We start from the raw sequence: 6000 nt of genomic DNA, 5'->3' as shown, positions 1-6000 counted from the left end.
AGGAGGAAAAAAAATAAGTGCCAAGCTCTTTATTAATTTGAATTTAGATTAAACATGTCATTATCATCAATCTAGACATATCATTAAATAAAAGTGGCCAAGACCATATATTATTAATGCAAAGAATATCATAATCACAAATATAAGAGGCTAAAAATAGATATTGATAATAGAAGGTCGTAATATTATATATATATATATATATATAGTAAAATGATTTTTTGTATTTTTAAAAATAGAGCTTCCGTTACGGAGGCTCTGCTCCTATTGGTTTAGGCACTTTCTCTTTATCTCCTAAAAGGCATTTTCGAGACCTCAAGACTCCCCTAATGCTTTATCCCAAACTGGCATTTTAAGGGGTTCAATGAGAGATCATATTATCTACACCATTCAAAGACTATGTGGAGTTTGTCTAGGTGCCCCTCCCAACAACTTGAATAAGCATATAGATCATCGATGAATACTTCCAGTCACTTTCTAAGCATGTCCTTAAAAATATCACACATAAGACATTGAAAGATAGTAGACGCATTAGTCAACCCAAATGGCATGACTTTCTAGGCAAACACACCCCATTTTGTTGCGAATGCTATTTTGTGCATGTCATCTGGTTGCACTTACACTTGGTTATAGCCAAAGAAGCCATCTAGGAAATTGTAGGCTTCCTTTCCTTGCCACTCTCTCAAGCATGTAATTGGATGTATAGTAATGGATAATTGTCTCTCTTTGCCACTGCCTTGAAATTTTTGTAATTCACACATAGCTGAATATTTCCATTCTTCTTCAAGACAATTACTATGGGTGATACCCAATCCATGTGCTCAATCTTGTAAACGAATCCAGCATGCAATAGCTTGTCTATTTCATACTCTCGTAAGAGATTAATGAGATTGACCTCCTCTTGCTCAATTAAGTCATCGACTTTGCACACAGGTCGAGAGTTGTCCCCTTCCCTTGCCAAGTTGATTCCTTAACTTTAACGGGTCCTTCAATGGGTTCACTAACTTATCCTGCACTTGTTTCCTATTAACACCACTATGTGGTCACCCTTCTTATACTTAGTGAAGCATTTGGGTAAGTCATGTGGTTTCTTTTGTCCTTCAAGTTCAAAGGACTTGAACTATTTCCTTCTTTCTTCTTTGAGCCTCTTACGCCTCAGATGGATAGGGAGGTCCCCTTTCGTGTGTTTGGTCTTAGGTGGTCATGGAATTTTTGGATCACTCTTAGAGCTAACTTCTAACTTAGAGTTAAACTCACAACCTTCACTAGAAGGAGTTTCCCTATTGGTTGTAGCTTCAAGACTCTAAGCAGTGGTGTAGAGCATGATTGCACTAATCCAGCTTGCTCATAGTCCACTATATCCAGGTGCTCTAACTAGGTACAATCAAAATTTACATTGATGACTCCTCCTTACACTTTAAAAGCCTCCTCTCGAGGTTTAGAGTCCACTCTTATCTACTCAATCACTCGTCCCTTTGTGTCGTATTCTATGGTTTTGACTTCTTCCTTACTTTCCTCACCGCTAGAGTAGTAGTCTTCATACTCATCATTCAAATCCTCATACTCCAATTGTTCATTGTTCCCATGGCTCCCTTTTGTAGGACTTTTCTCATCCACAATGAGGGCCCAATTATACAATAGATTTAGATCGTGCACCTTAGTACATTGCCACTTCGGATTCTCTATGAGATCCTTAAGAGGCTTAAAGTTTGCAGCTAGGTTACAAGCTAGCTCTCTTGTTAGATACTCAATAATTCCATGGAGTTTAAGTTTATTAGTTGGTACATGGTAGGTGATGGGCGTTGGTTGGCTAGTGGAACTCTTGGCCATCATGCAAAGAGGTACTAATGATCTAGCATTTCTCTTGGGGTAATTTTTAAGTTGTGACTCCATTGGCTTTACTAGTTGCTTCTATAGCTTGCCTATAGTCATCCTCACCATTTGATAATGGCAAGTTGATGGTTACAAATGCATGCATCTAATGTGCTCATCCTCAAGGAAAGGAATATACTTAGTTAAGGGTCCACATTTGTGCTTTTCTTGTGAATTTCCCTTTAGTATTGCAGAGATAGCATCAAGGTCAACTAGTGAGGTTTTCCAAGTGTCCATTTCTAATCGAAAAGCTTATATTTTATTGCCCAAGAATATCAGGCCATTTACCCAATCCTCTATCACTCGAGCATTTCTCATCCATGGCATACCTATTAGAATATTGTAGTCCACTACCTTCAAGACTATAAAGTTAAACAAGAATTGGATTCCTATCTTTAGAGGCCAATTTTAGCACTCCAAATGGTCCGACTTTCATTCCATTTGCTAGTGTAACCTTAAACCATGAAATTTCTACTAGTGAGTTTTCCCAGCTTGTAAATTTGTGTGGTTAAGTACCCTAACTCCTACTCCTATGTCCATAATTCCTTTTTGTGTGGCATCACCTAATGCAACAATAGGTAAGATTACGTGCATTTCTTTGCCCTCCCAAAAGTCATTCACTTGTAGGGATCTAGATAATGGATTCAAGATTAAGCTTGGTATATTCATATCTGCGTCATGGTCCGACAAGTTGTTCTCTCGATGCCCATTCTATCTTTCTACCCCACTACTTCAACACTTGCCATAGCGTGGGATTTTTTTCTAAGCAATTCTCCTAATGGCAAGGTTACAGGAATTGATACTCAGTGTTGTGAGCAAATTACCAACCTTTTCCTTTTTTTCTAACTCAAGGCTTTTCTACCAATGTTATTGGGAAATTTGTCTATCTGTGGCATCTAGGTTCTGTTTGTATGGTGCTACATGGGGTGTTGATGTGCTTCTTGATCTTAATGCGTAGGAAATAATGGTAGACTCGCGCCTTTGAGAGCTCATTAATCTCATCCTCCATGAGATGATCTTCATCCTATAGGTGCACTTGAGCTTCTCTCACCCACTCTTTGACTTTGTTTATAACTTATTCTCCAACCTTGATACTTTCCTTTTCCGCTATCTTAGGAGTAGATGTTTCTACTCTATGTTCGTAACCTATTTCCCTTTCGATGTGGTGGCATTATTAGTTTTAAGTGTTATCTTAGCATCCACCCTCTTCTTTCTCCTACTCCGACTCTTCTTTCCCTCAAATGTTGCATTTAAGTTGCTAGGTCCACGTAATGCGATACTATCCTATTTCATTTGAGCTCGAGTCATGATCTTGAGTGGGATTGGTGTGGATTCATCACCAGGTGTTTCGATGCTAAAGAATCCAAGTGGTCGATGGCACAATTGTCATACTAGTGAAAGGATTTAGTTTAGGGAAATCATCATACAAATGTGTAGCTCTACACTCTAGACATCTCAAGTTAGCTTTGTCCTTTTTTGCTTACTCCTTTTCAAGGCAATGAGATGGAATATGCTCTGGATGTCCACAAGTCCAACATGCTAGTGGCTCTTGGTTCAACCCCCCTCCCAAACCTCTACCTCTTTCCCTACCTAAAGCCATAACTGACACTAGTCTTTACTCTATTAATATAGAATTACCCTCCTCATCATAGGATGCATATGGATTCACATGCGTTTCATCCCCAGTGACTTCTCTACAAAGTGTATCGGTGCATCGCTCGATGAATGGGTCACTATGGGTCCAGGTGGTCTTGGAATTCATGTGGGGTTGAAGTCAAGCCTAAAGGAAACTAGCTTCAAGTCATTGGATGCTGATAGAGCTAATGGTACTCCTCTTCCAAAGTTGGGTTACCTATTCCCTTGATAGTAGGGTTGAGTATAGGGTTGTGGGTATGGGAGCCTTCTTGGCAATCAACAGTGCAACACATCATGTCCAAACCTACCATAGTTAGCACAAGGCCATGATCTAGGGTCAAGACATTTAGCTAGGAGATGGTTTTCACCACAATGCACATACTACATGTGGGGTCACACTAGCCTTCTCAGCATCTCTTGTAGCTTGGCTAACTATAACTTAAAGTCACCTAGCTTATGGTTTTGGTCAATGTTTTTTCCTTTATCTTGGGTGCCATGGATCGTTCAATCACTAAGGATTGTGATTCTCTCGATGTTCCTAGAGGTGATATTCTCTTATGGTGTGATTCTTGAGCTTCTCTCCTAGCAAGTTGTCCATGTGTATTGTCTCTTCAAAGACCCTAGCCAGCACATCCCTTTGCAGGCTTAGTTCTTCATTTTGGATTCCTTGTCTTTTTGGTTGACATTCATCAGCCTGACAATGAGGTTGTATGAGTATCCGACTTTGAAAATCTCTTAATAAAAAGATCATTTAGGTTATTGAAGTTGTTGTGCTCTCACAACATTGTCTAGGCTAGTAAACCAAGTTCATCCCTTGTTCCCTAGGCAAAGTCCAAAAGCTTGAGTACGCTGAGCATGGAGGTCAATGAGTTTGTTTCCCTCACACACCTACTCAAACTACTCAGTAAATCTGTAAGGATCATTACCTATCTTATATTTCTTAAGTTTCTTTGCAACTATAGGCATCTTGGTCTAGCTTCTAACATTTGGGGTGAAGTTAGCAACAAAGTTGCTAGGACTGCTCTGCTTTGCTTTGTGGCAATGTTATCTAACAATCACTTCATAAGAAGCTCACTCAATGTAAGATCAACCTCTAATGCTTCTCTCTCTATCCATATTTTCTCCTGCTCTGTTTCTGCCTACAATGGCTAAGACTCATTGGACCTCGTTTAGCTCTATCTCCTAGTGCAGCCTTTAAGTAGGTTACTCTTGGTTGTAGCTGTCTAAGCGTGTTGCCGGCCAACTACTCCTAGCCTCCTTTCCTTCTGGAGATTAGCTATGATTTCATCTATAGATCTCCCATGGTGTGTTATTCTGGTTTAAGTGTCATATCATGATATGAGTTTATGTATGTCAATTGGAAAATCACCTAGGTCGAGGTCTTGGTTACATGTGTCTTTGCTAGCACCTGCAATGTTAGTAGTCTCTTGAACCACTGTGTCAATGAGGGTGGTTAGGTTAGCTAAGGATACATGTCTAATTGTGGTTCGCTTCTTTCTTCACTCGGTTTATTAGGTGGTTTAAGGCTATTCACTTCTCAAAGTTGGGTGTCTAGATTTGTTTCTGTAGTTCCAGGGGTTTAGCAAGTCCAACTAGTGGGTTCATTCCTTTGCTTGATTCCCATTTAGTGTGTTCTTTATTAATGAAATCACTTCACAAGTTTACCCCTATCCACACACTTGAATGGTGTAATGCAAGGTGAGCTATGCACAATTAGGCTTTCAACTTTTCTCATGCACCTAAGTGCCTACAAGGCAATGTGTAACCTTCAACAAAATCATTCACACACACACCAACAGGCAGTCAAATATAGTGTCTCTATTGGGAAGTAAGCTACACAAGTGATCGGTTGATTTGGTCAATGCTTGGGCTTGTTTGGTATTGGTCAGCTTTATGGTCACACTCGTAGGTTTTGGGATCTAGCTAGGGTCACTCGGTATTTATCTCACAGCCTTTGGTATGTTTGGGGGGTCTGGATGGTCCCTAAGAATGTGTTTTGGTCCATGTAGTCTTTAAATTTAGACATTTGAGTTGTAGGTCTTTGACCATCTGAGTCCCCAGACTCGATCATCCAAATGGTGGATTTGGCATGTCCAAATAGTTGTGTTTGACTCAAACAGTGGTGCCTATACGAGTTCCAGAAGGTATTCGAGTCGACAATTCAGTTATCTGAGCATCAAAGCGAGATTTTTCAAGTGGAATTTTTAAGTGTTCAAGTGGACCAACTCGGTCATTTGAGTGTGGACCATCCAAGTCCAAGATTCGAGTGAACTTAGGTGACTTCGCCATCCAAGGAGCCAGCAATCGGAGGCTTGGGGGATCATCTGAGCAATGGGAAAAAACACCCCGAATTACACAAATTATTGACAAATGAATGAGTAAATCACATGCACATCTAGTTATGATCCTATCCTTATACTTCAATCAACAACAACCAGGAGGGTTGTGAGCATACTTGGAACCATTGACAAGAGTGATGACACAACAGATTTC

Source organism: Lygodium microphyllum, chromosome 5 (assembly GCF_053477565.2).
Source record: "Lygodium microphyllum isolate KBCC chromosome 5, Lygodium_microphyllum_v1.1.10, whole genome shotgun sequence".
Taxonomy (NCBI): domain Eukaryota; kingdom Viridiplantae; phylum Streptophyta; class Polypodiopsida; order Schizaeales; family Lygodiaceae; genus Lygodium; species Lygodium microphyllum.
Note: the sequence above shows the minus strand (reverse complement) of the source record.